The sequence below is a fragment of the Rosa chinensis genome, chromosome 7, assembly GCF_002994745.2.
Source record: "Rosa chinensis cultivar Old Blush chromosome 7, RchiOBHm-V2, whole genome shotgun sequence".
NCBI classification, from domain to species: Eukaryota; Viridiplantae; Streptophyta; class Magnoliopsida; order Rosales; family Rosaceae; genus Rosa; species Rosa chinensis.
In genome coordinates, this window is record NC_037094.1 from 68,959,640 (window position 1) to 68,971,276 (window position 11,637).

Genomic DNA, 11,637 nt, shown 5'->3' on the forward strand with positions numbered 1-11,637 from the left:
TGGCAAGTCAAGCTTCTAATTAAGGATATTAGACAACTAGTACATAAATTTCAGAATGTAATATTTAGACATATTTTTAGAGAAGCTAATTTTGTAGCAGATGATTTGGCAACTTTAGCCTATAATCATCAGAATCCTAAAGTGTGGTTTGCTTGCCTCCCCCTTTCAGTGTGCCTAATGTTCCATTTGGATCAGCTAGGAAGGGGAGTTTCTCGTGGTTTTTCGTTCTTGTTGTAATCTTTTTTCTGTCATAAAAAAAAAAATTGAATATAAAGAATTTTTTCTCTATTTCATTATCTTAAAGCGAGAATGACACGTACAATAAATCCCTTATACTTGCATCCTAAATGCCAAATAGTTTAGTGAAAAACTAGCTAGTACCATCATTAATACATTGACGCTCATTTATTTAAAATGAGCCTATAAAAGAAAAAAATATCTCTAATCACCTGTGAATCACCTTTGATTAAATGATTATACGAAAAATCTCGTATTTGCAGGCTCGAAACCAAGCGTTAGGTAAAAGGACAAGGTGGCAATACACCCTTCCTTAATACCCAGCCCAAATAGGTGATCCACTCCTATTGAGGCCCAAGAGAAGACTCACAAGTGTCATCCTTTCCCCAAAAGGAGCAATGCACGCAGCCCAGGTCTAGTAGACCCAAGCTTGATGGGTGACAACGCCACTGATTTGAGTGCTAAAATGCAACTTACGCGCAATAAGGGCACGGTCATCAAAGAAGTGGGAAATATTTGAACCCGAAATTATCGTACCACGGGGATTGAAAAGCTAACTTTAATCCTTGGTTATGCCGATTACTAAGTCACCAACAATTTAACAAACAAAACCTAGAAAAATAGCACCAAGCTATTTACATGCCCGGCTCAAAACAACCAAGCCTAAAATTGGTCAAGAGAACCACAAATAAATGCGGAAACTCACAACCAAATGGTATGGACAATGAAAGTGGTTTGTGAAATTTGATTTTTGATTTTGAAAAATAAAAATTGACAATTGAAAATTAAAATTGCGACTAAAGATAAAGATAATATAAACTAATCAAGAAATGGAAATTAGGTCACTAGGGTATCCTCCTAGCCAAATTTAATGCACAAATATATTCCGACAATAGTCATTCAATTCATAGTGGCATCAAGAACCGTACCCAAGGCTTTTCAAGGCTCATGGGTCAATAGATTCCTTAAAAGATATTCCTACTCCGGATCAAGGGTCGTAGAAACTCAATTGGGACAATCTAGAGCCTTGTTAGGGCCTCTAGTTGCACCAAAAGGCGAAGAGTCCTAGAATCAAGGTTCCAAAGTTAGCCAATACGGCAATCGAAATTGGTATTGTAGCTAACCATGTTCTAAACAAGTATCCTAGCCATAAATTAGAGAAGTGATTAGATCCCCTAATTTTTCTAGACATGCTCATCTACACATTCAAGAGTCAATCAAGCTCCTAAGCATGCATCTAAGCCAAATATTATAGAATAGAACATATGCCAAACACGAAATTGAAAACCATTAAATCAAAACATATTTATTACATTAAATCCATGCTAGGGCTCAAACCCTAGCTTCCTAAATAGACTACTCACAACCCATCCACAAATCAACAACAATATTCATCAATTAAAGAGGTAAAGGTGAAGAAGAGTGAAAAGTAACAAGAACAAGTCACAAATTGCTATGGAGCAATTATGACAAGCCTTGATTTATGGCTTCCCACTATACCCAATCTCAAGTCTTGATGTAGATGAGATCCCTTGAAACTCCTTGAAATCCCTTTGAGAAATTGATGAGGATTTGATGGAATTTTGGTGAGGTGAATCTTGATGAGGAGGAAAATGGATCTTGGTAAGGTGAGAAATAGATCTTGGTGAGGTGGTGGTGGATATTGATGAGGAGGTTCTTGGTGAGGAGGAAAGTGAATCTTGGTAAGGAGAAGAAATGGTGTGGAGAAAAGGGAGAAAAGGGTGATGGGGTGAGCTGTGGTCTTGATGGTGGTGTGTGCGGCCAAAAGGTAAGAATCAGAATATCTATATATATGCGGCTGCTCGGATGAAGGCATATAGAATGCAAGAGTTTAATTAAGGGTGAGGGCTGGTCGTGGAGTAGGGGAAGAGACTTAGGCCTGGGACTTAGAACCGGAAAACCGGCAGATCCGCACCGAAAAACCCGGTTCGGTTCGGTTTTACAACATATGCGTTTACATGTTTTTCGGTTCGGTTCTTGGTGATCCCTTCTCGGTTCGGTTCCGGTGCTTCTATTTAAAACTCACTTGGAACCGAAATACAGATGTCATAGTACAAGTGGATAATAGGGCCGAGCTTATTCCAGTAACATACACCTCTTCTCATGTGATCAGAACCAACTTAAGGATATGCGATCAGTAATTCTCCATCTCATATCCGTATCCTTTCGATCGAAACCTAACATCTCAGTCTCTCTCTCTCTCAAACACGCCGCTTCAAACATGAAGCCCCAATTTCATCTCAGTCGAAACATGAAGCCCCAATTTCATTGATCAAAAGGTCAAAACCTAACATCTCAGTCGAAAGTCGAAACCCAACATCTCAGTCGAAGCATGAAGCCCCAATTTCATTGATCAAAACCCAGATGAGGGTCTCGCTTCTCTCAAAGTCTTGAACCCAGAAACTGGTAAGCTCGCTGTACACTCCATCTCTCATGGATCTGCAATCGATCTGCAATTTCACTTTTTCAATTATCATAGGATGATTATCATTAATTCCTCTTCAATTATCACAGGATCTGTAATCGATCTGTGCTGTTCCAGTGATTTCTTCCCATTTCCGACTGACAAATCTCTAGAGTCCAGCGACACAGCCCGTGAGCTCCTCTCAAGTGAAATTGCGGTATGGTTTAATTTGTATGGAGGCTTTGAGCTTATTTGTGGTTTGGTTTAATTTGTATGCAGGCCGACATGGATTCAATAATGGTCCCTGTAAATGGAAGTGGAAGTGGAAGTGGAAGTGGAAGTGGAAGTGAAGAATCAAGCGGGTCTCAGAAGAATGCAAAGGAAGTGCCTATTCCTAAATCGAAGAAGACAAAGTCTGCTGCAATGAAGAGGAAGAGGAAAAGTAGAGCTGTTGTGACAAGAGAGAGGTCCCAGGTCTGGCAGCATTTCACCAAGGAAGATCATCCTATCATCGAGACCATTGATGGAAAGGAAACTGTTGTCGGGAATACGAAGAGGGCACAGTGTAAGTATTGCCCTACTCATCTTGCTTGTCATTCTACTAACAATGGTACTAGCAGCCTTAGAAAACACATTGAGCAAGTTTGCACTGGATACCCAGGTAGAACAGATTTAAGTAAGGGTTAGACTCATCTGAACTTCGATGGGTCTGATGATGTTGTTTTAAAATGGAGTCAAGATAACTATGTCATAGTTGCAACTGAAATGATTGTAATTGATGAACTCCCATTTAGTGCCATTGAAAGACTGGGATTTAGAAGGTTCTGTAAGGTAGCAGTCCCTAACTTCACCATTCCCTGTAGGAAAACCATAGTGAAAACCTTTTTGGGGATGTATGATGCAAAGAAGGCAGAGCTGAAGAAGGAGCTAAACAACCATTGTGTGTGTTTGACAACCGATACTTGGACATCGGTTCAAAACATAAACTACATGGTAATTACAGCTCATTTCATAGATAATGGATGGAGAATGCACAAGAGGGTGCTTAACTTCTGTCTAATTCCAAACCATCAGGGAAATACCATAGGTAAGATTCTTGAGTGTTCTTTGTTGTAGTGGGGAATCAAGAGGGTTTTAACCATTAGCGTAGATAATGCCTCAGCCAACAAGGTGGCGATTGATTACATTAGGAAGAAATTGTGCAATCTTGATCAGCAACAAGTATTGGGAGGGCAGTTTCTACATGTGAGGTGCTTGGCTCACATTGTGAACCTGATCGTTAAGTCGGGTTTGCATATTTTGGACAAGTCTATTGCTAGCATTAGGAACGCAGTTCGCTATGTTAGAAGCTCACCATCTAGGCTTGATGCTTTTAAGGTTTGTGTCGAGAATGAAAATTTGGACAGCAATAAATTTTGTGTTTTAGATGTTCCAACAAGGTGGAATTCCACCTACATCATGTTGGATACTGCATTGCAGCTGAAACGGGGGTTTGATAGGATGGCTGAGGAGGAGGATTCGAAGTGGAGATGTTACTTCGATGAGAATGAGGAAGAATATGAGGAGGATGAAGAGATTTTTGTTGAAGCAAGGCAGCGAAACTCAACGAAAAGGATAGGGCCACCTAATGAAGCAGATTGGGACAAGGCTGGTGTTTTTGTGAGGTTTTTGAAGGTTTTCTTCTATGTAACAGTGAGGGTGAGTGCAACAAACCACCCTACTACACCCAAAGCCTTCCATCACATGGTCACAATTGAATCCGAAATTGAGGACTTGTGTATGCAGCCATATTCATCGGATGGAAGTGAGTCTGAAAAGGTTCTGTTTCAGATGGCAATGAAAATGAGGAGCAAGTACAAGAAGTACTTTGGATCCTTAGATGACTGTAACCAGCTGTTGCTGGTTGCTCTAGTCTTGGATCCAAGGTATAAGCTATTAAACTTCCAAAGAGTTTGCCAAAAAATGCTGTTGTTCGATGATGAAACAGTGAAGAAAAAATCCGGAGAAGTGAAGGACTTGGTGACCAGATTAACAGATTTGTATGCTTCTACATTTGGTACTCAAAGTAGCCAAAAAGGCAGCAGAGTGGCGGAACAAGTTACTGGCAGCAGCAGCAGTAGCAGCTATCGTTCCAAAAATGTGAGTGGGAAGATGGCTGAACTTCTTGAGGATTGGGATAGGGAGTTAGAAGAAGGTGATGCAATTGTTGTAGGCCATGAAGTAGATAGATATCTACTTGACCCCATTGAAAAGCCTCCTAAAGGGACTGATTTCGAGATATTGACTTGGTGGAAACTTAATGGAAGCAAGTATCCCAATCTGCAATTAGTTGCTAAGGATGTTTTAGCAATTCAAGTCTCCACCATGGCATCCGAATCATGCTTTAGCACTGGCAAGAGAGTGATTGATCCACATCGGAGTTCATTAACTCCTAGATCTGTGGAGGCCTTAATTTGTCTCCAAAATTGGCTAAAGTCTGATAGCATTCAAGGCCTTGAATACACTCCTACACCTGAGGAAATGGTGTGGCTTGAATCTATTGAGAAAGGTAAAATATATATATATATATATATATATATTTATATTTATATATATAAATGTTAAACTATGATGTTTACTGCCTCTTTTGTGCTTACTGAATACTAAGTTACTGCCTCTTTTATGTATAAATGCAGAACAAGAGAAAGAAGAAAGAGAAAAAAGAGAGAAACGTGATGCAGAGAAGGCAGTAAATGCAGCAAAGGCCCCAAAGCCCCCAAAGGTCCCAAAGGCACCAAGACTGCACAAGAACTCTGATGCAGCAAAAGCAGCCAAAAAGTAAACTTCAAAGAATGTAAGTGTATATTCATGTTGTGCAATTATGAGTTTGTGCTAGTTGCTATATCATTTAAAGGTGTCCTGCAATTATGAGTTTGTGCTATATATGCCGAAGAATGCAGATTTCATTTGCTATGAAACTATGAATGATTGACTGTAGATTTCTGTGAAATGTGTGTGTCTATGAAACTATGAATGATTGGATGTAGATTTCTGTGAAATACTGAGTTACTGCCAAAAGTATGAATGCAGGTTTAAGGTTTCTGTTTTGTGCATGAATACAGGTTTCTTTTTTGAAAAGAAAGTATGAATGATTGAATGAAGGTTTCCGTTTTCTGTATGAATGCATGGTTTCTATTTTGAAAAAAAAAATAGTATGAATGCAGGTTTCTGTTTTGTGCAAGAATGCAGGTTTCTGTTTTGAAAAAAAAAGTATGAATGATTGAATGCAGGTTTGTGTATGAATGCATGGTTTCTATTTTGAAAAAAGAAAAGGATGAATGCAGGTTCAGTTACTAGTGTGTTGTGAAAGAATTGAAAAGTGTGTTCATATTGAATGTAGGAAACTTAGGTTGTTTGCTAGGAGGGTTATTCATAATGAATATTGAATGCAAGAAACGATGGTTATTCATAATGATCGATTTTGCATTATTGCTTGCGTCTTGATTTCAGGCCTGTGGAAATATTGAGCGTCTTGATTTCAGGCTTGTGGAAATATTGAAGTTGGAGATCTGCTTGTTGTCTTGGAGATCTGCCTGCTGCCTGCTGCCTTGCTGCATTCCAACTTCAAGATTCAAATCATGAATTTAACTTATTCGCTTAATGTCTTTTCTATTTTTCATCTAGGCTTGCAAACCTTCAGTACTTTCACTACTTTGGATGTTTGGATAATTGGATCTGTTGGTTAATTGTAACTTTGCAATTTGTTAAGTTTGAACTTTGATGTTTGAAATGGCTGTAACTTAAAAGTGAACAAATTTATATTTCTAATGTCTTTGCACTATGAAAGTTTTTATGCAGTCACTTATTTGTGTCATTTAGAAACGGTTCCAGGCAGGAAGAACAGGTTCTTAAGGAACCGAAAATAGGCAAGAACCGAACCGTTTAGAGTCGGTTCGGTTCGAAAACGGTTCCACAAATTTGTTACCAAAACCGAACCGATTATGAGAGTTATGTTTCCTTCTCGGTTCCACACTTTTTGCTCACGGACCGACCCGATCCCAGGCCTAGAAGAGATCAAATTGGATGGATAATGGGGCACGTGGCAACACGTGATAGGAAGAGAGGAAAAATAAAAAGAAAAGAAAAAGAGGATAAAGGACGTGCACATGGTTCTGATGCTGACGTCACTATGACGTCAGCCAAGTCATTATTTAATTTTTTTTTTTTCTTTTCTTCCCTTCTTCCTTCCTTTCTTCTACTTTTTGCTTTCTTCTTCTCTCGTCTCATTGAACTTCCGCATATGTTATCGGAGACAATTGGATTCCACTCCCTTGATGGCGTTGACCATGGTTAACCCGCATTAACAATTTCATCATTTTGTCGGAAACTTCAATTTGCTCCAATTTTCCACAATTTTTCCTTGATTCTTCAATTCCGCTTATTTTCTACAAAATAATAAAAAGGGATTAATTACATTATAATTGACTTGAGAATTAACTTATTTATAGTGTTTTAGATACAATTACATGCATAGAAATGCGTGTAATCAGCCACCCAACGAACAAGATTTAGTTGCCTAGACTGCTAGACCATCTCGGCCTAATTCCCCGCCAACCCTTTGTCATCGTTAACCATCTCTTGTTGTTGACTTACCCTAGCTATCGATCAGCTTGAGCCGCCAAAAAACTGATGACAACAAACTATTTAACCTCCAAACTCAGGAATCTGGGATCGCAGTGAAGCCGTAGACTAATGCCGGCAAACTCATCACAATGGAAAATCATAGATTAACTCCTATGTACCTGAAATTCTCCACCATTGAAGAACATGGAAGAAATCAACCTAATTAAACTGGGCCACCATTCGAGATCAGCACCATGAAATGATGCTGTTGCCGTTGCTCTTGACGAAGACGAACCAAAGCCTGCCGCCGCCGTAGGAATGGCAGAAACCTAACCTAGGTTTTGTGAGGGCTCTCAGAGTGAGATTTTAGATTACAAAAAGTGTAGAACTCATTATAAAGAATCCAGTGAGAGTTTAGATGATAAATAGTGTTAGAACTCATTATAAGGAGATCATTTAATTCAATGGTCTTGTGTTATATTGGGATTTAGAAGCACTAGGTCCAAATCTCATCTTTGACTATTTGTTTTCTTAAAAAATTAAAAAATGTTTTAGGAAAACTGAAATTGGGAGATAATTGAGTCGTTCTTTCATTGATAATAGGGGCCTCTTTATATAGAGGATTACAAGCATATAGATAGAGTTGTACATGGAAACATAATCGTACAATGATTGGATATCTACGAATATCTCCGAGAATGTCTCTAACATAAACCCTATTACAACTAGAGCAAGTAACCTAGAGTTTGGGCCAGACACATATTCTGGATTTACTTGAACACTCCCCCTTGTGTCGTCCAAACGTGGTGCTCCTCTCGTTGCCTCGTCAAAAACCTTGCCAAGTAACAAAAACCCAGTGGGACAAAAATAACCTCGGTTGAATGAGAAAAATAGTACAACACACCCTTCACGTTTCGAGACAATACATGCAGACATCTCCCCCTGATGACTACGGTCATGGGAGTTCGGATAACTTCCGCAGACAATGCTACCTACATGTTTCTCAAAATTGGAATTTAGGCAATGACTTAGGGAGCAAGTCTGCCACACTGTCCTCAGATCGAACCTAGTTCACTTTGATCTTAAGGAGAGTCTATTGTTGCTTATTATACTTGAAGTTGTCGCTTTTGATGTAGCCTTGCTTCATTTGCTCAAAGCAAGCAGCATTATCCTCATAAATGCTCGTAGGCTCATCTTGTGGTAGACTTCAAACCAAAATTGCTTCGAACATGCGTAATTATGGATCTAATCCATATACATCCACGAACCTCTTCGTGAAGAGTGATAATCTCTGCATGGTTCAAAGATATAGCGACAAGGGTCTGTTCTATAGACCTCCAAGATATCACGGTTTTTACCCATGGTGAACACTTAACCATTTTTGGAATGACCTTTGTGTGGGTCAGAGAGATACCTAGCATCAGCAAAACCTTCCAAAACTCCAATGTTGTTTTGGGATGGGGGTAAAGGACATAGGCCAATATTGGTGGCATTCCTAGTGCGTGATGGGTTCAAATCCATAATCTCTCTGTAGGGATAGAACAAGCCCATATCAATCATACACCTCAAGTATCGAAAGATATGTTATACACCAATCCAATGGCGTCGCGTTGGCACAGAGCTGTGTCTAGCTAACAAGTTCATGACAAATGAGATGTCCGGTCTTGTGCATTGAGCTAAGTACAATAATGCGCCTATTGTACTCAAGTAGGGCACCTTTGCCTCTAGCACATCTTCGTCATCATCCTTCGGACGACGATGATCATTTTCAGGATCAAGACTACGGATGATCATGGGGGTGCTTGAAGGCTTGATCTTATTAAAATGCCTAAGCATCTATCAACACGATCCTCAAGTTCCAAACCGAGACATAATCGTGTTCTCCCAAGATCCTTCATCTCAAACTCGGATTTCATGTGTTCAGCGGTTTCCCTCAACTCTTTAAGGGCTTACAATGAAAATCATGTCCAACATGAACCGCGATAGAATTCGGAACTTGTTTTAGAAACGTGCGGGCATATCCCTTCCCAATCAAGTAGTCACTTTAGTGAATGTTTCAACCTCATTGTAAACGCGCTTCGCAGTCTAGAGCCACTTGACTTGGGTAAATGAAGTTCACTATGAACCTTCATGTATATTCCGTATTTAGATCCCAATAGAGATACGTAGTGACCACATTTGCAAGTTGCATGTTAAGTTATTCGAAAACTACCAAACTGATAAGGTAGTGGAGTGCAATGACATCCATTTAGAGAGAATATGTCTCATCGTAGTCGATTCTAGGGCATTTTGTGAGAAACCTTGCGCCATAAGGCGAGATTACTATCTCTTTTTCTCTTCACGCTTTCTAACAAAGACCTATTAGTCAACATGTTTTATGTTAGGACGTGTTGGCATCACTGGCTCGAAAACCTTCCTCTTCATTAGAGAATCTAACTTAACTTAGATCGCATATTTCCATTTAGGCCAAATCTCTCTACGTTGGTATTCATTCATCAACGGAGCGTGGTTCGATATCATCTGACTCAACAAACTCATGCGCTATGAAATGCGCGAATACATCATCAATCATGATGGAGTTTCTATCCCACGTCTCATGTACACTGGTGTAATTTTAAAAGAGCTCTATATTCTCAGGAATAGGTTCTGATGTTGAGGCGTCGGTCCCCCAACGATAACCTTAATCCAGAAGATTCTCATGAGATGGATTTTGAGTGTCGAGGATCCAAGGATTGGGTTGTGCCAAAGTATCATTCGAATCCACGGGTCTCCCACGCATCCTAGCTGAGGCCATGGCCAGTAACGCCAGAGTGCCACTCTCTATTGCATTGGTGCTATGCCTACTTCCATGTAGGGTGACATTACATCCTCTCGTAGGGACGTGCATCCTTGCAGGCATATTTTCAGCAGATATCTGTGATCTCGTCACTTTAGAGGAGATAGAGATGAGACATAGTGGGGACAGACCATGACAATTCCTGTCGTTCCTGCTGAACATCCGTGTTCTTATCTCTCCCTAACGACGGGAAGCCTTTCTCATCAAAGTGACAATCCGCAAATCTAGCGATAAAGAGATCGCCTGGCAAGGGCATTAAGTGGCGGACGATTGTTGGAGTCTCAAATCCAACTTAGTTGCCCATTCGTCTGTAAGGACCCATCATAGTGTGTCGTGGCGGCGCAATTGGCACATAAATGGCACACTCAAATATGCGTAAATACGATACTAGTACCTAGTCACTAGCTGTAACGCAGAGGTAGATTGAGTGGCGGTGGGTCGTAGACGAATTAGCATAGTTGCATGCGATATTGCATCACCCAAGAGATATAAGGAGATTGGTGCACATTACCAATGTCCGGACTACCATCGTAGTCGTTTCAGGGAGACCATTTGGGTGTGTACATGGGAATATGATGTCCAACATCAGTCCCATTGCAATAACCATCGAAAGTTTTCAATGTAAACTCTCTAGCATTGTCAAGTCCAATTGACTGAAGAAGATGATTCGGGGAGTGAGCTCGTTGTCATATGATATGTGCTAGGAGTGTAGTATAAGCAGCATTTATAGGTGGACAATGGCACGCCATATGACCAGCATGTTTGCTGTCAACCAACATCATGAAATATTTAAACGTCCGCAAGTTGGTTGAATCAGTTCACGAAATCCCCATGGATTCTATGGAAGAACATAATGAGTATTTTCATATCATTTGCATGGGACGGTCTCAGTCCTAATTTCCCTAAGGAACGGGCTTTGTAAAACGAGCGAGAGGCCTTAGAATCAACCAATGAGGGTTTTGGTTGGGCCTGAGCGTCTGAAACGCTATTTGAAGCAAAGTTGGTGATTGCAGCATCACCTGAGGTGCCATCACCATGATGGACACCATCCATGACGTCATGGCCATGGGAGATGCTAACCATGGCATCATTAGAAGGGACTACGACGACCCTAGGCCCGCGGTGGACGGCGGCGATGCCACAGACAGAGGTGGCGGCGGCGGTCAAACTTGGTCCAGGAATCAACTTTTGGTTCTTGCTTCGTTTCGCTCAAAAGAATGGATGTCCGTGTGAAGTCTTTAGTAGATGGATCATCATATCATGACTAGGATGACCCATCATATCATGACTAGGATCGTGACAAAGCCAATATGTGTCTAAATCGAAGAGATCTTATCTCATAACTTTATTGGATTTAATAGCTCGAATAGTGACATAGAGTCCACTAAGGAGACACATAAACTTCTCTAAGATGCGCCTTTGTTCGCAATCATTAGAGGTATTGCAAAGGAGCTCATTTCCGTTCTCTACATGCATTTCTGCATGGAATCCGTTTGCCTGAATGGCTCAATAGGGTTTGATTTGCCCTAGGAGCTTA